At 40.6% G+C, this 25,880-nt stretch overlaps 1 long non-coding RNA gene across 1 annotated transcript in view; it reads left to right on the top strand.

The window, feature by feature from the left end:
- Positions 1 to 17,977, top strand: part of LOC141577352 (uncharacterized) — a 42,113-nt gene extending 24,136 nt beyond the window's left edge. Inside the window, exons 2-4 of the long non-coding RNA XR_012506224.1 lie at positions 3,539 to 3,636; positions 10,230 to 10,353; positions 16,960 to 17,977. This is a non-coding gene — a long non-coding RNA (uncharacterized LOC141577352). The remainder of the gene's footprint in view (positions 1 to 3,538; positions 3,637 to 10,229; positions 10,354 to 16,959) is intronic.
- The last annotated feature ends 7,903 nt before the right edge of the window (positions 17,978 to 25,880 follow it).

Here is a 25,880-nt window from a genome sequence, read left to right as displayed (position 1 = left end):
ATGAATTACAATTGATTTCACAGACCATGTAGTAGACAGTGCTCTACAGTTAGTGTGTCTTCGGGCTCTTTGAGTATTTCAGTTCTTTCACTTAATAGTTGCTTCATTTGGGGCAAATTGCATCATCTCCATGTGGCTCTATTTCCTCATCTGTAAAAGAGATATAATATTACCTTCCCAACAGGGTGATTGTGAGGATTTAGAAAAATAGATGTGTGCTGAAGCAATAGTAAGCATTTAAAGAATCTTAACTATTAAGTTTACTTAATACATAATTAAAAAATTATTATGCAGACTTTTTAAAATTGCATAGTATTTGAATAGCCTATATGTGCTGTACAAGAGAGGAAGGCTTAATATACCTTGTATAATACATTTTTCACAGCCTTAACTAATTTTCACATTTAATCACACACACACCAAAAAGTTATTCCTTTCACAATCATGAAGACTTACTGTGAAGAAAAGGATGATGAAAGAGAGTAGAGGAGAAAATAAAATGCTTTCTCTACAAAGTGATGGCTTAAAAACTAAGAAAAACACCTTTTTAAGACTTTGGTCACCATATTCATAGCTAATACTTAGGTATAGTTTTTCACATGCCTGTGGTTAATGTTCTAATTGTTTTCACAATTAGTAAATCATTGACTCATCACAATAGTCCTATAAATTGCTATTATTATCCCCCCATTATATGGGTGAGGAGATTGAAGCCCCTAGAAGTTAAGAAATTTGCACAAGGCCCCACAGCTAGCATCGGAGCTGGGATCCAGATGCAGGAGTGTGGCTCCAGGAGGGGCTTGTAAACACTCCATCTGCTCTCCCCTGCAGGTGCAAGCCAGCCTCCCGCTGTTACTGTAAATAACATGATGTGGTTCACCTAGTCTTGAAATTCACATTCTTTGTAGCTTTCTCTCTGGGGCAGCCATCAGGAGCAGCCAGGGACCCTGAGTACATGCTTCTGGACTATGACCAAGAAGGTAGATGGAAGGAAAACAGTTTAAAAATGGTACCTTTAATGTGCATTCTTCAGTGGGCAGAAAAATACCTGCCTAGTGAGGAACTGAAGCCTTACCAGCCACGTGCAAATTATGCTTCAGACACTCCCGTTGCCCTTGAGTCCACACAGTCAGAACTACAATGGATCAGGGACATGAATCTTGTGCAAATGCAGGGAGTAGGAGTACCTGCCATTTTAAGATCTCAAGGAGTATGAAAAGCATGTGAAGCTTTCATCACCAGAGACCTGCAGTCACTTCCACTATTTCCCTCAGGGCATGTCCACAGCTTCACTGGTCCTATTCAGAATGAAGATGACAGCTAGCACCTGCTGACCCCTGAATCAGTGATAGGTTCTCCCTTGAAAGGAAGCATATCCCCTTCATGGGTTACAACTAGTTCATAACCTAAATAATTCTATAGATGTAGAAGGGATACTTTCATTGGTTCTGCTATCACAGACTTGTCTCCAAAAGAACATGCCACCAGTTACTCCATTTTCAGCCATTTAAAGATATACTTAACAGGCTTCCTTCTTTAGTGCAGTTTTAGGTTTACAGAAAAATTCACAGAAAGTGGAGTTCCCATATATACCTTATGCCCTGCACACAGCTGCTCCTGCTGTCAGCATGTTACATTAGTGGATGTACTCATTCTTTTTGACATCCTTCATTCCTCCTCCCCTAAAATTTAACATGCCGGATATTCACGTCTCTTGTGGCATTTACATGCGATTTACATCACTTCTCAGGTTTATGTGAGGTTTACAGCACGTGCATGTTGTCTGTTTAAGCGTAGATTGGGGGCAAGTTTTCTGTGTAAAAATATGATCATTAGTGAGCCTTATGCTGCTGGGCTTTTGGGTTGTCAGGTCCTGTTGACCATTGCTTCAGTTATTGGGATCATTGTCTACGGACTTTCAGTGTTCATTGTATTTTCAGCAGAACTTCCCAAGAACCTGAATGGAAGAGACCCAATCCAGAAGTACCTGACTGTGCAGGTGGGCCACGCCCATCACTGCTTCCCTCATCAGTTTTAACATCATCGTGACCCTGAACGCCTTATATGAGAAAGTGGCAATCAAGATGACTGAGTCTGTTAAGCTCCTTCTGCAGCTGAGGTCATTTCTACACCAGTTTTAGAACCAGGTCAAAACAGAGACTTTATCTTTTAGGCACTTCAATTCCAGTACATTACAGTCTTTAGAAAACTTCAAGTGTAAACGTATTTTCTCTAGCCTATATGAGAAGTGAATTAGCTGCAGCTATGCATTAGTAAAAGGGACAAAGAAAGCTTTAGAATGTCCAAGCTCTGTGTAAATATGTCAGTGCTTAATAATAATTTCAATTACATTAGATCATGTACCCTATTGTTGAAAGTAAATAGTCTCTCTATTGCAAATAAGTGGAAGAGGGTCGTGGTTCCAGTGGCAGATTTGCTTGTGCGTTACGGAGAGGACAAGTAATCACACTGTTATGTGTCCTCCCCCCATGCTGTTCCTGTTAGTGTAGCTCCATTCTCATCAGCTGTGGCTTCTATAACAAATGTTTCTTCTCTCTGGCTTGTATCCCAGCCAGCGGCTTAGCGGCCCTAGTTAACTGCTTCCCACACACTGCATGTGGCTGGGTCGTTCTCCCAGTTGTCTGCTCAGTGGTCATCTTCTGAAAACACTAAGACCAATTCAAATTTTGAACTAGCAGGATGTTTTATGTTCCCCAAATGCTTCTAGCAAGTTGCCCCGTGTTTTGTTTGTTTTCTTCAATAGTCCTACCTTCCTGCCGTTCAGGGAGACAAGAGAATTTCACTTAGCAGGATGTGTAGAAGTAGCTTTCTTTCAACTTACACCTGACAGAGGACAGTTCTTGCCCATTGGATACTGTTGTGCTTATAAATTTTAAGGAACGGGTGACTTTGTTTTTTTTTTGCCTTGTGTGATATTGCATTCATAGTGGGAGAAACTCTTACAACAGTGTGTACAGTTGGAATTAACATAGTAGTTATTTTAAGGAATTCAAAACAGCTTATATGAAAAAAGTGTGAATTGTGTATATATATATATATATATATATATATATATATATATATATATATATATACATATTTAGCTTGTTAACTCATGTGTCCGTGGCTTTGATTATGGTCTCAAAGCTGTTCACAGTTTTACAGACTTAACTTTTCTTTATTCTAGCTGCAGAGATCCCAAGGACCAGACTGACTGTGGGAACAACCTAGCCATGAAGGTGTTCTTCTTCCAGTTTGTCAAATACTACTCCTCGTGTTTCTACATCACATTCTTTAATGGCAGATTTGTGACTTATCCTGGAGATCTGGTGTATTGGCTGTGAAAATACAGAAATGAAGACGTGTGAATACAGCTTTGTGTTCGGACAGTCTAACCTGTTTCATGTTTTCTCTTAGTTGCCCAATGAAGAGTGTCTTTACTCTCTGTTCCTTAGATTTTTTTAGGCATAAAATAATGACTTTATTTCATGTTAGAGCTATCTAAAATTTAAATGAGATTTTCTGTCTAATATTCCAGTGTGACCCAGGTGGCTGTCTCCTTGAACTGATGATGCAGCTGACAATAATCATGGGAGGACAGTCCATCTGGAATAACATACAAGAGGTGTTACTTCCGTGAGTACTAAGTCATGTGATCTTGGGGTGAGAACGGCCCACCCATCCAAGTAATTTTCCTGCATGCCCATCTCTAAAACAGGGGAGACTCTCTGCTTATTAAAGCTCTCCAGATAAGATGATCCAGCCAACAGTGTAAACATACCTCCTGTTTAATAATTATGTTTAAATTCCTTCCTTTTTATGTTTAAATTAAATCCTCAAGTGCTATAGTTTCTGCTTATTAGCCCATCACTGGGGACTGACTGATCAGAGCCCGTTGAGAGATGGCCCTTTTTGGGGCCGTGAACTAAGTTTTCCCACAACATCCCGCAACTTTCTCCTCCTTTTATACATGCATTTAAAAATCCATAACAGGAATTTGTTGAGTGCCTAGTATGTGTTAGTCACTGTATTAAATGTTGTACATATATGTGTGTGTGTGTGTACAATTTAATCACCCAAACAATCCTTATTCTTATCTTCCTTTTCAAATGAAGATCCCGTGGCTTAAAGAGGGTAAATGATTTGCCCAATTTCTCATTGCCAATAAGAGACCACTGTGGGACTCAGATGTAAGACCCTATCTCATGGAATTCATGTTCTTCTAAGAACAGAGACTCTCTTGGTGTCCTAAGGCACAGGGCTACATAATGTTTTAAGAGACACTTGTCTAAAATAATAACTACAGAGGTTTTGACTTACTGTTCTCTTCCTAAAAATGAGAAAAGCAGATGTTAGCAAAAGTCACACTGTCCTTTGGATTTTCACATAAGCCCTATCCCATATCAAAGTGGACATTCCAGTGTTATCTGCAATTTCTGAACATTTCAAGGAGCTTAGTGTATTCACTTTCTTTTGTAACAAGTATCCCCAAATGACATGGTAGTAGGAAGAAAAAAGAAATAGTCTCCACTAAACAACACAAATTTAACCTCGTAGGGTTCTTGAACGCAGGAGCCTGCTGAAGTCAAAATATTGGCACGGCTGTTTCTGAAGGCCTCAGGGGAAACTGTATCTTTGACTTTTCTGGCTTCCAGAGGCCACCTACGTCTCTTGGCCTGTGACCTCTTTTCCTTCTTTCATGGTCAGCATGGTTGTGTGCCTCTGACTCTGATCCTGTGGTCAAATCTCCTCTCCTCTCTCCCCTCTTCTGTCTCCCTCTTCCTACTTTAATGACCCTGGTGATTACAATGGGCTCACCTCTATAATCCAGCTCGTCTCTCTTAGAGAAGGCTGGTTAGCAACGTTAACCTCATCTGAAATCATAGACCCCCTCTGCAAGGGAAACTGACCTCTTCCTATTTTCTGGTGATAAGGACATAGACATATTGGGGGGGAACATTTTTCTGCCCACCACACTAAGCTTTTTAAGATAATTTCTGGCTTTGAGTTTCTGTCCTCATGAAACTGTTGATCTCTCTTCTGTCTTGCCTTCCACAAAAGCATTCTGCTCCTGGCCAGCCTAACTGCATTGCTCACCCCTCTCTGTGGTGTCCCCCAAAACCAATTACACAAGCAATTCTTACTGTTGTTTGGAGCATGGAGGAGAAACTCAAACAACTTGAATTTTGAAATAAAAAACCTCCATCATTTTAAAATCTTCCATGCCACTATAAAAAAATTATTTTTTTAACTTCATTTTTTAATTTTTAAACTATTTTAAACGTTGTAACTTTTTTTAAACTTTACTTTTTTTCTTATCATCCTTCATTGTAAGCTCCAGAAACCTGCTATTCTGCCCACCGCATCCAAGTTCCCTTTCACTGTTTCTCCTCCCTTCCCTAACTTTCCTTCACTCTCCCTTATTACCAATTTTCTGTCCATTCTCTTTATAGGGCAGTTAAATTATTTTTTCTTTCCTTCTTTCTGTTTTTGCAGAGTGAACACATTTGGGTGTCAGTGTGTCCTTCCACATTTCTTCACAAGGTCTTCATCTTTCAGCTTCAGGATGGATTACTGTGGTCTGTCTCTAAACAAAGGCATTTCCCTTGTCCCCCAGCTCACCATGCCCCTCAAAAAAAAGATTCTGATCTTTGCTGTGAAATGAATCTTTTTTTTCCCTACTGTGCAGTAGACAACTCTTACCCTGAGCTCACAGTCAGATTTCTCCAGAGGAGTAAAAGTAGCTCATGTGCAAATAATACTACTTTTCTCTGTGAAAAGAAATAGATCAGATAGAGGAAATACTTAACTCAGATTACTCAAAAGCATTTCCTGAAGGAAATAGGTTAATTATTTAACACTAAATTTTGTTGAATCTGGTTATCAGTGAGCTATTTTTACCAATCAAGAAGGATATATTTCCTAAATTGGTACTGAGCAATTCATGTGAAATGAAACTTGCTCACATTAACTAGTTTAAAGTAAAGGATGCATTATAGTATCTGTGGTCTGTTTATACCTTCGCTTAAGTAAGCACGTTGTTGTAGGTTCCAGTGAGCTGAACTTTGCCTACATGTATTTCTACTCTGGGCTAAAATATTTAGGGAAAATATTTTGAATTATGTTTCCCTTTTTTGAATACCAGAAATTCTGAATGGTAGCCAAGTTCGAGGGTGGCTTGTGTTTTCCTCACTGCCTCTTCTCTTTGTATAAGGTGCCAGTTTCCTTCTTAATTTTTCATATAAAATCCTAACATACTAAAGATCTATCAATTACTCTTGCTGCCCCAAAACTATACCCATCCTCAAAAATACATAGGAAGGGAAAAGAAAACTTATCAAAGTTAGTGACTATTTCATGCTATTTAAATATGTCTAAAGGAACATAATGAAATGAATTTTACCATATCTCACCTGCCTCCACCCCCCAATCCCATGTGGGTTTGTTGAGTAGGATTCTGGGAGCAAATGAAGAAGGACAGTGATGCCGTGATCCATTCTCTCTCTGGGGTCTCCCCAGCACTTGGATCGGCACTTGGTATAAAGTAGGTCTCAGTCCGAGCCAGCTGAGTGAGTGAGTGACTCACAGGCATCGAATGAGTAACATCAGTGAATTAACAGCATTCTTTGTAGGACTCAGAGACTAAGCTGAGTGCCCTATGGCCTTCCCAGCCTCACGTACTATTTTGATGTTGGGGTCATTTCTGGGAATTTTATTCTGTACTTGACAAAAGTCTAGTACAATTCCAGGGTTAAGTAACTTGCCCTAGGGAAATTTTATGATAAAATATTAAGAAAAATGGTTAAATGCCCAACATGACATAGCACTGTCCTTTGGTGTTTAGATAATGTATGGCTGTAATTTTCTTACTTTATATGCTTTCTACATTTTCCACCGTGTGTACGCACTACTATATAGTAAGAAAATGCAAATATTTAAAAGAGAAAATCTCTCTTCTCCAGATATGATTTGGTTAGAGGATGAGTCAGATAGATATATTAAGAGAATCTTAAATACATGTGTCCATAATTCACTCTTTAAATCCAGGAACAGGAAACTCAGGAATGAAATAGATTAAGAGAATCAAAGATACTTGTATTCAAGATTAGCAAGTAGGAGTGTCCTCAAAAGAAAAGGTGATTATCTATAATTCAGGGATTAAATGTGATAATGAACGTACAAAGACAACATGAAGTAGAAAATGCCACGTGGGAAGCACTGAGTAAAGGGCAATTTACCATGATTATGCCAATATGTGTGGTCAATTCCCAAGCAAATTATTGTGTAACCCCTGCTAGAGGGAGAAAGCTTCCAGCCTTGGCTGGAGAGTGGGGAGGATCCAGTGTCTGTATTTTTTAAAATGTCTACAGGTGTTTCTCATGTGCAAATTGGTATCCCTGCATGAGAACCATAAACCAACAGAAAGCCCAAAAGACCGAGGACAATGATGGGTTGCCGACAGCCCAAGCTTTTCTGCCACAGAAGAGTGGTTCCAGTCAGGAAGACTGAGCAAGAGGCTCAGAGTCTTAGCTAAGGACAAGCAAGTCGGGACTTCTAATACGACCTAATGTCATCGACGGGGGAGGGCAGTTCAGCACAAGAAGGGAGCACCAGGTGAGTTAACATGGAAGTTACACCCTGGATCCAAACCGTGATGGATTTGGGTCCCGGAGGGTTAAAGCCCTGCTTCCGTTGGGCATGGACCGCATTCCACAAGAGGCTGAGACAGGAATTATGAGGCAGAGAAAAATTCCCCCAGGGGACTCCCGAGTCTGGGTGCCTGGAAGGGTGATGGACGAGCGCGGTCCCAGCTCCACCCGCACCGCAGGGCTCCGAGTGGCTGTGGAGCTGTGCGCTCCCGGCCGGACCTCAGACCTGACTGCAGTGTTCCGGGCTGCGGCCTGGGGAGCGGCGTCAGGAGCAGGCTGTCCCCGTCATTCTCGTAGGAGCTGCAGTGACCGCCACCCCGGTGGCCACGGCGTTCCCAAGCCAAGGGTCTAAGTGACTTCAACCTTATTTACAGGTGACCACAGCTGGTTAGCCTGTGTTGCTCAAAAAGAAGATCCCATATGGGGTTTTGATGTGTTAGGGGGTTTGCTAATACCTGGCCTGCTTTGAATCGTTTCATCTTGACAGCAGCCTGGGCAGTCGAAGTTTCACCTCCCAATTTTATTTCAACATTTTTTGTTGAAAGTATAGTTGGTGTAAAATATTGTGTTAATTCTTGGTATACAGCATAGTGATTCACATATATATACATATATATATATATGTATTCCTTGTCATATACTTTTCCACTATAGGCTATTAAAAGTTATTGAATGTAGTTCCCTGTGCTATACAGTAGGATCTTGTTTGAAACAAAAATTACTAAACAAAGTAACAAAGGAAGCAGACTAAACCTATCCATGTATACGGCACAGTTGAGTTTATCTCAGGATTTAAATGTGGTTTTGAGCTCCAGGATCTCTTTATCAACTTATCATATGTAAAGTGCCTGTGGAACACTTCTCAGAAAAATGTTTAAAAATCATAAGATTTAGAGAATAAAGAAGGAAGATAATTATACTGAAAAGCAGGTATCAAAATATAGAAATGGGCATTTTGTGATACAGTAATATGTGAATTATTGGAAGGACGTGTTGAATAAGAGGATCCAGTGGTGGGTCTACTGACCGCAACATTCTGCCACAGCAGTGAGTGTAAATCAACTTCTGAGATCTGCAACAATTGCATTTTGAATGTAAATAAAGTTAAATAACAAATAAGCCATGAAGTGTGGATTCAGATTCAGGGGTATCTCGAGTCCATATCCCCAGCACTTCACAGAGCTCCCTGCTCTTCCCCTAATGTCATTGAAAGAATTGGGGAAAGTTTGTGAAGCGAAGGGCATGTTCCATTGCAAAGAAATCTCGTAGCAACCCTGGGAGCATGGCCAGGGAAAGGTTAACGCTGAGATCAGAGGCAGTGGGAAACCTAGCAGGGGAAGCTCTTTACAAGTCACATCATATACTCTGTGTGTGTCCACGTGTGTGTGCATACAGACGTGTGGGCATGTATGATGTATACACCTGCCTTTCGTGTGAAGACGCCTCACTGTCCAAATTTGAAATCCATCCAAACGTGCAGTGCAGTCAGCCGAAGCTCCGCCAGATGCTAAGTTGTCTGTTGTTGCTCTGTCTCTTCTGCTGAACTCCACGAGTAAACCACGCGCCAGCTGTTGCTTTCAGGAACAACAGCTCTGTAGTCTACAGGTCCATGCCTTGTTTCACTGCCAACTCCGAATTCCTTTCAGGACAAATTGCCATTTGAAAAAGGGGGAAGCATTCAGTTGTCCCACAAGCCTCTGAGTGAGGAAAAAATTTAACCTTAGAGACAGCTCTGTGGGACAACATCCAGAAGGGTGCAGAGCACTGGGCTGCGAGTCGAGGCTGTTTCTTTCAAGCTCTGCACTGAATTTGAGGTGGCATGTCACTTCTTTGGCCCTTGATTTGTTCAGCTGAAATTAGGGTCTTGGACCTGTTCGATCCAACGGTAGAGTATCACTTTTCTGCTCAGTGATCCTCCATGGTTCCACAATTCCTTCAGAGGGAAAAATGAACATCCTCACGGCAGCCTCTAAGGCTCCACCCCCCAAAACCACCACTTATTTCCTATTCACTCTGGCCCACACCAGCCTCCATGCTGTCTGTCCAGCGTGAGGGACCTCAAGGCCTGTGATCACTGTTCCCTCTGCCCACACCTTTGCCTCCGTCTTTGCCTTATTCAAAGGTCACTTGCCCCATCCACACTCCTCCCTACCACACATTCCTCGCCCTCCTTTATTTTCCTCTGCAGCACTTATCACCAGCTCACCGACCCTGTATTTCTTTCTTTTACTTATTTTCTCTGACAATTTACAAACTGGAAATGCCATGGTGGATAATAGCAGAGAAATGGGGGAAAAAACAAATGAGGGTAGGTATCTTCTAAAAGCTAAAGTGCCCACCTGAAAAGGAGGTAGGAGATAAAGTAGTAGTAGTCGTTACAATTTTGGTAAACACAAGGTACGTAGTCAGGACTAGTTTTCACAATACTTGAGTGTAGGTAGGCAGCAATAAAAAGAAATTTATCCTGAAAACAAGAAATTAAATTCTTGGGAAGATGATGTGTTCAGCTTGAAATGTCAGTAATACTTTTATGACCTTGGTCTGATAATATCTTGCTTTATAATTTGATCTGTTTGACAGATGGGTCATGAATCTAATGATGCCACAGTTTCGGGAGCAGAATAGACCACCCCACGATGGGAATGGGACAACCATCTGTATCCAACGGGCAAACTGGGGTTATTTTATGAATACCCTGAAATGAGTAAGTCATCAGTGGGGATTTCTGTGCTGTCGGTTATACTAGAATATGCTTTGGGTCTCAGAAGCATCGGTTACCGAGCCAAACAAAGACCTAGCATACCGAAACGGATCCCGCTTTTCTCAATTAGATGCAATTATGCAGTCAGGCTTTCAAATAGGTTGCCTGTGTATATCTTTGTCAATATTTATGTTGTACAAAGCTGAAGGTTTACTGCCAAGGAATGAAATGGAATACTCATTCAGGTAATTCTCCATCATTGATTCTCAGATCCTTCTGGTCATGTCGTCTAAGGATGAACTCAGAACCGTTACTAGATGTGACTCAGCACGGGCTGCAGCCCGTGTGGCACAGCTGTTGGCTGATATCCTTCTAAACAGAGTCATGTGAGCCCGCCAGCCTGTGCAGAAAGCCCGCAAGAGCATCCTGCCTCATGGCAGCAAGGGTCACAGGGTCACCCCTTCCACACCTCACACCTGCCTTTGACATTTTTCCTATTTCTTCTGGCCGATGGTTTCAGCCTGGTTCCTTGAGTCACCTCATGGCACATCACTGGCTTGAAATCAGGATGAATTTGCTGATCTGGAGTATTGGTAGAACACAGATCCCCTCCTTCTCCAATGTCTTTGTCCATTTCTGTAAATTTGCTTGGCCTTTGTTTCTCTTTGTTTGAACTTGGTTTTGAGCTCTCGGTTGCCTTTAAATTGTTGCATCTCAAAATAGATTTCCATAGGAAACTTCATCTTTTCTATTATGCATGGCGCACTTTTATCTACTAGAAGGCTGATGATGTGCACGTTTTGTATCTGAGACCTTTGAGCTCACCACTGCCTTGAATTACTTTTTTTTTTTTAAGCTTAGGAGACAGGAAAGTATTTTTGTCAATAGGCTTTGCATTTATGCATGCCGGTTCATGTCTGCAAGACACCCCATTGGGCTTCTTGTTTATAAGTCTACAGAAAGAGGGAGTTTTCTTTTTCCTAAATTACATGCTATATATATAATAATTGCTTTTAAAATATATAATATACATAGAAACGCATCTGATTCCCTCGGTGAATGAAAGGTCATTTTGTGTCATCTTCAGTCAGCTATGCTTTGTGGCCTGGTGTCTGATTTGAGTTTCATCTTTGCTTTTGTTGTGCTTAGTGACCAGGTTCGATTAAGGGTGCAGCTCCTGTCCCTGGTGTAGAAATTACGTTCGTTTTTTCTGCTTATTTTCAAAAGGACTTTAATCCAATGACCTGTTATTCCAAAATGAGTCATAATTGTAAATATTTCTTATTGGGGCTATTATCAGCATTAATAATAACAACAACATTCTGAGGGCAGCATATCATTTGGTATTTTAACACACACGAAAAAAGCCTTGGAAAATAGTTATTGTTCTAGTTAAGTCAAATAAAGGTCATTGAAAGGAAAAGTTGTACGCTTTTGGGAGAAATTGATAGGACTTTTAGAACTTTATAGTCTCATTAAAATACTAATTAAATAATTCAGCCTAACTCTACCCTACATAACAGGATGGAGTAACAGCTATTGTAGAGAGATTGTTCAGATTTATTCGTTTTCCTATTCTCTAAATAATCCCTAACGAATTAGAAAATTCAATCCATTTCTGAGAGTTGGCAGTCTGTTATTCTGTATTCAACGCTGGAATGAAACTTATTTTGTGTTCTTTTCGTTCATGGGAGATAGGATTTCCAAGTGCTTTTTGAATTATTTTTGTTCCTCTCAAATAAAGTGCCTTTGGTGGTGATCTCCTGACCTCAGTTTCCTCCTCCCAGTTTTCCCCATGATCATTAATGACACCACACCTGCCTTTTTAGTTAGGCCTCTTAGCCGCTGAAGGGGAACAGCTTCTGACAGATGACCCTGGAGCCCTCCACCCTTGCTTCTTTAGGCCTCGCACCCTGCCACCATCCCTAGTCTCCTTCGCCAGAAGTAACTTTCTCTGCTTTTCTGCCTGGAAGGGCTCTTGCCAAGCCTTGGCAGCAAACCCTCAACTTTTTAGAGATTTTCTGCTCTCCTCTCTAAGCATGAATTGCAGTTGATTCTTGTCTTGATGGTGCGTGATCATGTCTGTGTCCATTGCGCTCCCCGGCTGGACTGATCCTGTCGGAGGCAATAGTCAGGCTTTTCATCTTCCCGTGCATGTCTGAAGCACCACAGCCTGGACCCTGGTTCTCATACGTGTTTAAGTGACTTGAGCTTGGAGTTTCAATGCACTCACATACAACTGTTAGATGAGTTGGCGGTAACATTGTCCCCAAGGCCCCCACAAGTTTCTATAGGCCATATGTTTTTTTCTGAGTGAAATTTCTCTTTTATTTGTTCTAGTGATTTCCCCACTGTCCTTTGAGATTATTGGAGTAACCCTGAGTTATTAACCACAATAGCTCACCACCAGAAGCAAAAGATCCTGCTGTTTGAGAACTCAGACACGGGACATAAGAGAAATAATCTATCAGTCTTAAAATCTGGAAGCCATAAGATACCGTTTTGTACTTAGAGCACCCACAGCACAAACACCAGTCTCTCAAGAACTTGGCGCTGCCTTCCCAGAGGGCGGGTGCCGTAAGTGAAATGCAGTGAGTGATGAAGTGAGAGCTCTTCGTCTCTGGTACTGCCTTTTCCACCCTTGCTGTGTTAACTTGATCTTCCCTTCATATATTATGTTCTCCATTTAATTTACTGCAGTTAATATCAGTTGTTCTTCAACATCTCCTTGCACCCGCCCCCTCCATTCCCTCTCTCTCCAGTGCTCTCCCACCCACGCCTCTCCTGCGCTCTCCAGGACCAGGCCTTTCTCCCCCACGCCCTCACCTCTGTTCTGTCTGCCCACCACCTGCACTGACATTTCCTTAACTCCACAGAATGAACTTTCCAAAATGGCAGCTGAGTAACTGGGGGGGATTGTAGACCTCTCATCTCTTTACTGATTCATTCATTTATCTATCCAACAAACACTGAGCACCTGCTATGCCAAACACTGTATCAACTGCTGAGGAGACCAAGACAGGTAAGACTTGGTGTCTGCACTCCGCAGGGCAGGCGAGACTTGACGAGTAGTTGATGGATTCCTAAGCAGGTGAACACACATTGGACTTCATAGAGCTGGGAATATTTGAACTGAATTTTGAAAGGTGAAAGGAAGTTAGCTCTCTAATGTGTGGTAGAGGGAGTGGACACTTCATGCAGAGAGGTAGAGACATATAAGAGTACACGGCATGAAGCGGCTTGGCCAGACTGAAGAACAACAAGTAGGGTTAGAACAAAGTATCCACAGGTGGGAATATCAGGTGCACAAGGCCACTGTCACGATGGGTCTTGTGTGATTAGACTTGAATGTATCCTTAAAGAAACAGGGCTATATTGGAATATATGTAAGCAAGAGAATTGTATAATGATTATGTTAAAGTAGATCTGGTTATACTGGCAGCAGAATGGATAATAACATTTTTGGGGGGAGGCCCATATTTTGGGGGGAAAGGATATTTCGGGGGCCACCCCAGGTAATCCAGACAAGTGGCACACGCCTGCAGAGAGGCCCTGGGCAGAGGGAGAGAGTCGTGGGTGGCAGAAGTGGTGACTGCTGCAGAGGGGACTACAGGGCCGGGGCGGCGGGCTGCAGAGCTGCTGAGGTGACTTTCCAGTGACCCATCTGGAGAGCGGATCTGCAGTGGGAGTGTAAGGGGAGGAGATGCATTCGAGGAGATGGTTCTGTGTGTGGCATTTTGATTGCAAAATGTCTATGGGACATCTGAGGAGTGATGCCCGTTGTTAAGCTGGATTCAACAGTCAGGAGCTCAGAGGAGCTGTGGGTGAGGCCGTGGGGGCGATTCATTCCTGCCAAGTGGAGGATTGAGGACGAGGCCCTGGGGAAAATGGCCATGTACATGGCACATGGGAGAAGAGAAATCCACCAAGAGAAAGAAGAATAGCAGAGCTGTTGGGAGAAACTAGTTGAGGCAACACAGAGAAGGCTGTAACCTGGCTTAAGAGGGATTTGAACACTGACTAAAAGGAGCATAGTGAGAAAGGGGGGGGTGTGTGGGGCAATAAAGAAAGAGCTAAAGCCCACCTTTAATTGCCAAGCCTGGGGAAAAGGAGGAGGAGGACTATACTTAGGTAGACTTTAAAAAACAGATCTGTGTGTATCTGTGTGTGTGCATATGTGCACACAAACTTTTCTGTCTGGGCTTTTTAAGTTTATTTAATAAAACAAAAATTAAGGGGGGAAAACATCCCCCTGAGAGGAAAATATTTGTCCACGGCAAAAGCTAACTGGTAATCAAATAAACACGAGCTGAAAATGCTGACTAGTTTGAAACTCGCAGCCACCGGCAGTACAACTCCTGTCTCAGTGCTGCGATGAGGGCCGTGGGGGATGCAGGGCTCTGAGCCCTGAGGAGTCTTCAGCGCAGGTACTTCTCCAAGAAACTGGACTTTAAAGGGAAGAAGAAAGTGTAGAACATATCAGAGAGCAATACAGGGCCGTGAGAGATGGTTGGTCCAGGGTTCGTTTTGTTTTACAGTGGGCGTTTCTGGCCTTGCTGAGTTGCTAGGCCTTTGCTCTTTTTGGTCTTTGTTCCAAAAGCTTTTTAGAAAGTTCTTCTCGCTTGAAAATCTGAACACATTTAATCATGTTGGGTTATTTCTGGTGTTTTATTTTTTAATTAAAAAATTATCTGGAATTTATTTTAATGTCATAAATGAGGACAGTCTACCAGGCCTTCCAATGATTTAGCTAATTACTGCAGAACTTGAATCCACTGATTTGAAGTGTCAGTTTTATAATATTACTAAAATCTCATAAATATCCACGTCTATTCTTGAAATGTAATGTATTTCATTCATACTCTCAGTGCACTATTTCTATACTGTTTCCATGAACATAGATTAATACCTCCTAGAGTTGGTCCTGTTTTATCCTTTTCCAGAATATCCCTAATACTACAAATTCAAACATCCCTCCTCATTACTTTATTTGTATATATAGGTATATTTCTGGAATACATTTAGGATCACTTTTCAGATTTTTTTCTTAAATCCATTTGGGAATATTAACTAAATTTGCATTCAGATACTAAATTTATTTTGGAGAAAAAATGTTCTATGTCCCCCAAATTTGAGTCTGCCCACTGAAGATGGTGGTGCATTCTACTGTTCATTCAATCATCTTTTTTTTTCTTTTTTTAAATCATTTATCAGAATCTTCTTAATATTTTTCATTAATTTATTTCTGAATAGTCTGTGCCTGCTTTGTCATTATAAAATGATATCTTTTCTGGGTTTTGATCTGGGTTGATTGCTAATAAACTCTTAATTTCTGGCTTCTCTTGAATAAGAAGGAGATCTGACACTGTGAGGCCCTATTTCCAATATGGTGATGGTGAGCATTGCGTTTCCTTAGGATGTCCACTTGCCAATTTGCCAGTGGCTGCACCCACTCCAAGCATTTCTGCTACTTACCTGCCCCCGTAGGCAGATGAGCTCATGTAGGGTTAGGTGGGTTATGGACACAGATACTGACATCAATGCTGCCACGCTGCTGACCCTGTGGTGTCACTAACTCTGGTTCTTTCTCTCTGACCTCCCTGAATATGACAGCTCCTTTTGGGCTGTGGACCTACTGCATCTTTCCAGCACTGTCGGCTTTTCTGCAACACACGCCTGCCTCTCAGGTCAGAAGCAAATGTCAGCTCCTCCTACCCATCCACCCCATTCACGGTCTTGCCGTTCCTGGCCAGAGTGGTCCCTACCCCTTGACTGAGCAGTAACACTAAAGGGACTATAAATTTGCCTCTCATCCACTGTCTTAGTTACATACCTGTGCTAGTTTACTTTAAAGGTCTGCCAGTTAGGAGGGGAGGGTCTAAAAGTCTTTTAGATCTCTGACCTTATCATTTCTAACCTCTCCCCCACCCTATGGAACAGCTTACCACAGATCTCTGCTGCCCCATCTGTAGCATTGCTCTGTAAATTACACACAGAGAGAAAAGAACTTCTAAGCCACCACCATAACTTTGACTTCCTGTGACCTCACAGACCATAGAAATATCAAGATAAAAATTCCTGAAGAAGAATATTTTGCTTAGGAAGACACTTTAATTGCATACCTTTCTGTGACTTGTAATAACTTCATAGACTCTCTGAATGTGCTGCACTCACTTTCCCAGACTCAAGGGAGCTTGCTCACTTGCCTATATTCAGTGTATTTCCTCCAACATTCTCTATGCATAGCTTTCCCAAAGGTACATTTCTTATTTCTATTTAAATTGTTAGATACATCCACAATATTCTTTTTTTAATCCTCAAATACAAATCATCTTCCAAGATTGTATTATTTCAACACAAAGAGTGAATAATTTGCTTCAAGATTCCCAAGTTTATTATGAGCAAATAATTATGTTTGGTTGAAGATTTTTAAGTATGTTATTTCTACTAAGGGTATATATGTGAAAGAAACAGGTTGTAATGAGTCTTCTTTCCAGAGATTTTATATTTGCCTTTTGTTTGGATTCTTTCACTGTTGTACATTATTATTACCATGAACGTCTTTTCTCTTTGGGATTTAGTTCACCATTTTCCCCTCTCTCTTTACAGGAGTAAAAGAATTTATGTTGTCCTTCCATCCATCCACCACTCCATGTTTTGTGTCCATTCCTTCAACAGGTATTCAGTTTGGGTTCACCACAGTATATGTGGCCTCTTTCCAGTGGCCCCTCTGTTGGCTCTGGAGAACAATATATTGGAAATCAGAATGGGTACGTGGAACCTTGACTACCCAGTATAGACGCATTGTGCCAGAAAAAGCCCAGAACATCGCAGCATGGCAGCCCACCATGCAAGGAACAGCAATTCTGGCTTTGGTGGACCAATGTGAATAAAAAGGCTTCAGTGGGTGAAGACTTAGAAAAGTCCAAAAATGCATTGGCGTTGTTTCCTAAGGAATCTAGTGTTGGGTAATGTTTAATATGAGAGGGAGATGCTAACACTATCATCGTTATAAACAACATAGTTGTTGTAACTGTAATTGTTATTATTTTTAATATATTTTCTTTATAATTATTATTTGTGACTTACAAGACCCTTACAGAGGCAGTTGTTAAGGAGCGTGGCCGTTATACTGTTGCTGAAGTGTTAATTCAGTAGAAGCATGGTAATAGCATTAATAAGTACTCACTCTTTTGATCCTCACATTGACTATAAAGGTCACCCGGCAGTGCATGTATAATGGAGATAGAAATCTATCCGTTTAAGTGTTTGTAGAACTTAAAATAAGAGCAGACATTCCACCGCATTTGACCATATATTCCAGACTATCAGTTTAAAATAGGAACTACCTGATGAGGCCATAGAAACCCTTTGTGCATCCCCAATCATTCACTACCTTCCTGGTCCCCTGGGGCAGCGGTTCTTCCAGAAGGTGGCCCCATCTCTCCTCCCCACCCCACTCTTGGCCTTTGATACCAACTGTTGGTCATTAGCTAAGCATCCTCATGTCCTGCATGTGTCTGAGCTGTGAGGGAACAGAACTCAGCTGTTTACAAACTGTATTGACTATGACCAGTATGAACAGCCTCTCTCCTTCCCTGCCCACAACCCAACAGTGCAACACGGGGCTCACAAACACAGCGATTCCCATGCCAGCCCATCAGGGAACCTTCTTCCCTAGAAATATTCTTACAACCAGAGATGTTTCCTCCCTTATTTCACTGCCAGTTTCACTCCCAGGTTACAGTCCCCATCAAAAGGCTATCCCAGTTTGAATTTCTTAATCAAGTCGCATTGACCCTGAGTACCTGGCTTTTTCCTATGAGCACTCATAGAAATAGAACAGGGCCAGGCAGTGGCTGTGGGCCAGGTTCCTGGGTGAGGGGACTTGCTGGGAGCTTCAGGTTCTGTAGCCTGGCCCGAGCTTAGCTCCCAACACGGCGTCTTCCCATCTGCATTATTTCGGGCCAGGCTTCAACAGTTCAGAGTTTCATTTTATCATCTGCAAACAGAATAATCCCCTGCTGCATATTTTAAGACTGTTATGTACCACAAAGGGTGCTTAGGGAATTCAGTGAGTCAATGCATGGAAGTCACATAACCTGGTCCTCAGGAAATGTTAGTTATCTTCATTATGCACCATCGATAAAATTGGCTCACAGACTCGGCCAGGTATCAAAGCTACAGGCACAGGAATTTGACAATGTTTTACTGTCTGGATCATAGTCACAATTTTACACAGTAAAACAAGCTACCTGGGACCACCAGCTGTCAGCCCACCTGACTCCCCACCCCAGGATCCCTCAATTTATCTGATTTGCTTGCTACCCCTACTTTTTGGAGAAAGTTGGCAAATCACACACAGTCACTGACTGCTAGGTTATTTCCATTCCCATTCACTCAAATTGCCCCATTTTCAGTATCCACTGTGCTGCAAAACATAGACTAATGTTCAGAAATATGACAGCAAGGCCTTTCCCGTTCCACAGTCAGAGAACTAAGAATCTGTCATGTTTAATATGCCATGTGACACTAAGCAAAGCAGGAAAACAGGCTTCTGTGCTTTAAGAAAGTTTTTAACAATGACGTTTGAAACTAAAAGTGTTTTTGTTTGGCCTTCAGCTAACCAGAAAATTCAATTGACTCCTATTACCCATTACTCAGGTGTCCTGGTTTGATTGCATTAGGCACTTTTTCCTCATCTCCCCAGCATGGCTTTGCTCCATCAGCACAGATGGAGTGTCTCCAAGGCTGCTCCGTGTGCATAGGCGTGTGTATGCACACATGTGCACCCACTGATTGGTGCCACTGTTTCATATCCAGGAGTTGTTCTGTCTTATAACTCAAGCACTGCTTTATTATATCCTAGAAAACTGCTTTTAGATCATTGATTGAACTATAGACCATCCTTTTGCCCACATTAGAAAGTGACATCTTCCAAGACACAGGTCCTGTGTGCTTGTATTTATGTATAAGTAAGAATTAAATATGTATGTCATCCCCTCACATATTTAATTTGTGCCTTTCCAATTGAATGTGCACAGTAAAGGCTAACTTCCCATAACAGGAGAACTTTTAGGAAGTAAGAAGAATGAATTAGCCACCAGGGAGAAGACAGGATATCAAGCAGGAGTTTGGTATAAAGTCATTTATTCTAAAGCTGCTCTGGCTCAATAAATAAGTGGAATTGACATTGTTGTATCATGGCAGAGCATCTGCTATTGAAGACTGATTTTAATTTACTTTGATATAAGTGGAAAATTGTGTCAGAACAGCATGGGAAATGAAGAACACTGCATCTATCTGTACTCCTGAAGTGTGTTTCAGAGCTGCTCAATTTTGAGGAAAATTATCTTGTCTGGAGACAATAGAATTATTTTCATTGTTGGAATTTTTGTAGCTCCCAGAAGCACATCTGCAGGTGATTCTGTAAAAGTCTAGAGTTGACTTAAATAGCAGTAAATTTTAGCCTAATGAAATCAGGAGATGTGAAATATTTTTGCCTACCACCACCACCGCCACCACCACCACAAGGCAAGCACTTGTACACCCAGAGAGATTTCACATCAGAGGGAATGACAAAGCTGGTTCTGTTACTGAGGCCAAACTTGTTCTGCTCACTGCACAATAGTGATAAATAAATAAATCAGGAGACAAGGTTTTGGGGCAAGGAATAGTAACTTTATTCAGAAAGCTGGCAGACCAAGAAGATGGGGGACTAATGTCCTGGAGAATCATCTTTCCCAAGTCAGAATTAAGGCTCCTTTTGAACTAAAAAGGGGAGGGGGTGTGGTTGGTTGTGCAAACTTCTTGCTGCCGGGATTCTTTGTTCTTGCAGCCATCCATGTGGCTCAGGCTATTGTGTCCCTGTAAGCCTCCAACAAAACAAAGGTTATTCTCTATTTTGCAACTTGCCATCTCTGCATAAGTGCAGAAGTGCTAACATCCTTAAAGGTCAGAGCCCCGAGAATAGGCTTTCCTGTAGGTTTTAGGCTAAAGGCAACGTTGTTTTACAAAAGGTGCAAAGCCAGCAAGATTAAACCTGGAAAACAGGGCACAGTGCTTCAAACTGAAGGAACAGATCCAATATGGCGTCAGATTTGTTCTCAATTACAGTTTTAGTTAGGGGAAATTTTGCAGCAGAAAATCCCCTTAGTTGTTTTTCTTGCTTTGCCTGAAATCTTGTTTGCTGGCTTGTGGTCTCATGGTGTCAAAACCGTATGTTCAGATGAATACTATTAAAATCATATGGTGCACAAAACATACCTATTCTGCTTCAAAAAAATGACTGAAACATTTAGCTTTGTTTATTCCCATAGAATTTGGATTGAATCTATTCTCGACTTTCTTCTTCTTCAAACCAGTTTTTTACTGGAGGATTTAAAGCCCAAATTAAAGAATTTTGGAGAAGACTCATGTAATTTATAAGACGTTTACATCCGAATTTAAGACTGACTCATATTTGTACTTTTAATCAAGGAACACAATAAACTTTGTTAGTCAATCATTTATGACGTTTTAAACTTTGTCCATGTAATCTTTTGGAAGTTGAGAGGCTTAGACAATTGATATAACAAAACAGGTATCATTGCTTAACTGTGTGAATGAAAGAATCCCAGTATAGTTTCCTGAAAGTATATTTTATTAAAAATAATAATGAATTCTTGCTCTCTAATAAAGCAACAGACAGAAGCACATACTGAGTGTTTAAAATAAATAATACTGCGGGAAAAATTATCTAAGCAACTCAAGATAGTATAGAGAAAAAAGGATGAACTTGAAGGAAAATACATATTGTGCAATTAATATCTTATTTTTAAGAAGCAAATGATAAAAAAAAACCAATTTTTAAATGATTTATCGAAAAAGGATTTATATAAAGCCAACTTATTTTCATAAGTATTACATAAAACAGGGCTATCTAAATCTATATTATTAAAGAATAAAATATATGAAATATATCTCCAAGGTTAATTGATTTTCATAATATTATAATTTTTGAAAATATAACTTACATATACATATTCAAGAAGCTCTTCAGATAAACACAGTAACCTAGTATACAGTTATACCTATTCCACATAAAAAATGAAAAGGCAAGGATAATGCCCTTGCTTACGAACTGCCATTGGACTTCTGGATATTCCTTTAGGTTAAAGACCAAAAGCAAAGTAACTAATCTACTTTGAAGCGGTCGCTCAAGATTTTAAGATATTCACTATCTATATCCAGTTACAGGAAAGACTTAAGTTTTCTGAAGTTTAAAAAAAAGAAATCAACTGCTGAAAACGAAATTCTGTAATGTCTCATGGCCATAACTATAAAGGCTCTAAATTAATGCTCCCTTAACTGTTTTTTTACAAGCACAGGTCATGATCATCACTTTCAAATTCCATTTATGCTAGATGAACGAACGTCTCCCAACATGCTCAATTCTGAGAGTTAAGTGTGTGTGAAAGCCGTCAGTCACCTACCTTATTGAGAAAACACAGTTTCATTTAAGTGGGAAACAACACTACATACATACATATGGGGAGGAACAAGTTCCAACTGGGAATTAAAGTGAAAACTGCAGGAACTTAAAATCGGCAGAGGAAACATCCTGAGAATCCAGAGTAAGTGTTTTAACTGCAAACCATTTCCCTTAAGCTAGATGAACGAATGTCTTTCCACATGATCAATTCTGAGATATAAGTGTGAGTGAAAAAGTCAATCACGTAGCTTGTTGGGAACACAGCTTCTTTTCAGTGGGAAACTACACTACATACATATATATGGGGAGGTTCTAGCTCCAAATCTGTTTTACAGTAAAAACTGCATGAACTTTCAACAGGCACTAGGAAACATACTGAAACCAGAGTAAGTGATTCTACTGAAACTCACTACATTTGAGCTAGATGAACGAATATCTCTCCACATGCTATGGTCTGAGATATAAGTGTGAGTGAAAGAAGACATTCACTTAGCTCGTTAGGAAAACAAATTTTTTTTCAGTTGGATTCTACACTACATAAATATATATTTATTGTTACTTCCTCGAACTCGGGTTTACAGTGAAAACTGCATGAATTAAAACCTGGCATTTCGAAACAGAATGAGAAACCAGAGTAAGTGATCCTACAGCATCCAATTCCGTTTGTGCTACATGAAAGAACATCTCTCCAAATGCTCAGTTCTCAGGTATACGTGTGTGTGTGGCTGTCAATCATCTAGCTTGTAGGGAACATAAAGTTTCTCTAATTTGGAAGCAACACGACATACATATATATGGGTAGGTACAAGCTCCAACTCGGTTTTACACTGAAAATTGCATGAACTTCAAAACGGTACTAGGAAAAATACTGAGAAACCAGAGTAAGTGTTTTTACAGCAACCCATTTCCTTTGTGCTAGATGAACGAACGTCTCGCCACATGATCAGTTCTCAGAGATAAATGTGTGTGAAAAACGACATTCACATAGTTGGATGGAAAAAAAGTTATTTTCAGTTGGAAAAAACAGAAAATATATATATGTGGGGAGGTACAAGCTCCGACAGGTTTTTAAGGTGAAAACTGAATTAATTCCAAACCAGCACTAGGAAACATACTGAGAAACCACAGTAAGTGTTTCTACGGCAACTCCTTCCGTTTCTGCTAAATTATAGAACGTCTCTCCACAGGCTCAGTTCCGAAAGATAAATTTGTGTGAAAGCCTAACTTCACCTAGACTATAGGGAACATACAGCTCCTTTTATGTTGGAAATTACACTCCATACATATATATGGGGAGTTTCTAGCTCCAACACGGTATTACAGTGAAAAATTTAAAGTTCAAACCGGAAATAGGAAAAAGACTGACTAACCAGAGTAAGTGTCTCACCTTCAAGCCGTTCCCTCTGTGCTAGATGAATGAACGTCTCTAAACAAGCTCAGTTCTGAGAGATAAGTGTGTGTGAAAGCCGAACTTCACATAGATTGTTGGGAACACAAAGTTTCCTTTCACTTAGAAACAAAACAGCATGGATATATATAGGGAGGTACTAGCTCCAAATAGGTTTTACAGTGAAAAATACAGGAATATCAAATCGGCACTAGGAAAGAGACAGAAAAAACAGAGTAATTGTTTCACCTGCAACCCGTTCCCATTGTGCTAGATGAAAGAAAGTCTCTCAACATACTCAGTTCTGAGAGAAAATTGTGTGGGGAAGCCGACTATCACCTAGCTTGTTGAGAACACAAAGTTTCTTTTTAGTTGGAAACTACAATGCATAAATATATACGGGGAGGTACAAACTTCAACTCGGTTTTTCATTGAAAACGGCAGGAATTTCTTACCAGCACTAGGAAACAGACGGAGAAAAGAGAGTAATTGTTTATCTTTCAAACAGTTCCCTTTCTACTACATGAGCGAACGTCTCTCCACATGCTCAGTTCTGAGAGATAAGTGTGTGTGAAAGCCGTCCTTCAACTATCTTGTTGGGAACATAAAGTTTATTTCAGGAAGAAACAACATAATATACATATATGTGTTGTGGTATTAGCTCCAACACGGGTTTACAGTGAAAATTGCAGGAACATCAAACCGGCAGTAGGAAACAGACTGAGAAACCAGTATAAGAGTTTCCCCTGCAACCCGTTCCTTTTGTGCTGGATGAACGAACGTCTCTCCACATGCTCAGTTCTGAGAGATAATTGTGTGTGAAAGCCGTACTTCACCTAGCTTGTTGGGAACATAAAGTTTCTTTTCACTTAGAAATTACACTATATACATATATCTGGGGTGTTACTATCTCCCGCTTGGTTTTACAGTGAAATCGGCAGGAATTTGAAACAGGATCTAGGAAGCAGAGTGAGAAAAAAGAGTAAGTGTTTCTCCTGAAAAATTTACTTTTGTGCTAGATGAACAAACGTCTCTCAACATGCTCAGATCTGAGATATATGTGTGTGTGAAAGCCGTCCTTCACCTAGCGTGCTGGGTACACAAAGTTTCTTTTAAGTTGGAAACTGCAATATATACATATATATGGGGAGGTACAAGCGCCAATACGGTTTTTCAGTGAAAACAGCAGGGACTTCAAACAGAACCTAGGAAACAGACTGAGAAAACAGAAAAATATTTTCCCTGCAACCCGTTCCCTTTAGAATAGGTGAACGAACGACTCTCAACATGCTGAATACTGAGGTATACTTTTGTGTGGAAACCGTCCTTCAACAAGCTTGTTGGGAACACAAGATTCTTTTCAGTTGGAAACTACACTACATACATATATATGGGGAGTCACTAGCTCCAACTCGTCTTTACAGTGAAAACGGCAGGAATATGAAACCGGTACTAGGAAAAAGCATGAGAAACCAGAGTAAGTGTTCTCCTGCAAACCGTTCCTTTTGTGCTAAATAAACGAACGTCTTTCCACACGCTCACTTCTGAGAGTTAAGTGTGTGTGAAAGCCGTCCTTCACCTAGCTTGTTGGGAACACAAAGTTTCTTTTAATTTGGTATATACACTTCATACATATATATGGCTAGGTACTAAATCCAACTCAGTTTTACAGTGAAAAGGGCAGGAATTTAAAACCGGCACTAGGAAACAGAATGAGAAACCAGACTATGTGTTTCTCCTGCAAACTGTTCCCTTCGTGCTAGATGAACGAACGTCTCTCCACATGGTCTTTTCGGAGAGAGAAGTGCGTGTGAAAGCAGCCCTTCACATATCTTGTTGGCAACACAAATTTTCTTTTCATTTGGGAACTACAATACTTACACATATATGGGGAGGTACAAGTTCCAGCTCGGTTTTACACTGAAAACTGTAGGAACTTCAAACCGACAGAAAGAAAAACACTTTGAAAGCAAAATGTTTCTCCTTTATCACGTTCCCTTCGTGCTAGAGGAACGAATATCTCTCAAAATGCCCAGTCTGAGAAATACGTATGTGTGAAATGCGTACTTTACCTTAATTGTTGGGAAGACAAAGATTCTTTACAGTTAGAAATTTTACTACATACATATATATTTGGGGAGGTTCTAGGTCCAACTCTGTTTTCAGTGAAAATTGCAGGAACTTGAAACGGGAACTGGGAAACTGACTGAAAATCCAGTGTAATTGTTTCTACTATTACACTTTCCGTTAGAGCTTGATGAACGAAATTCCTCCACTTGCTCAGTTCTGAGAGCTACGTGTGTGGGAAAGCCACCTTTCACCTAGCTGTTTGGGAACACAAGGTTTATTTTTAGTTCAAATTACACTGCATAAATGTATAAAGGGAGGTACAAACTCCCACTCATTTTTTCATTGAAAACTACAGGAATTTCTAACCGGAACTAGGAAACAGACTGAGAAAACAAAGTAAATGTTTCTCCTACAACCAGTTCCCTTTGGACTACATGAAGGAACGTCTCTCCACATGCTCAGTTGAGAAAAAATTTTTTGTGAAAGACGTCCTTCAACTAGCTTGCTGGGAACATAAAATTTTTTATCAGTTAGAAAGTACACTATATGGATATATATATTGAGGTACTAGCTCCAATAAAGTTTTACAGTGAAAACTGC

The sequence above is a fragment of the Camelus bactrianus genome, chromosome 4 (genome assembly GCF_048773025.1).
Source record: "Camelus bactrianus isolate YW-2024 breed Bactrian camel chromosome 4, ASM4877302v1, whole genome shotgun sequence".
In the NCBI taxonomy this organism is placed as follows: domain Eukaryota; kingdom Metazoa; phylum Chordata; class Mammalia; order Artiodactyla; family Camelidae; genus Camelus; species Camelus bactrianus.
This window is presented reverse-complemented; position numbering and strand designations above follow the sequence as displayed.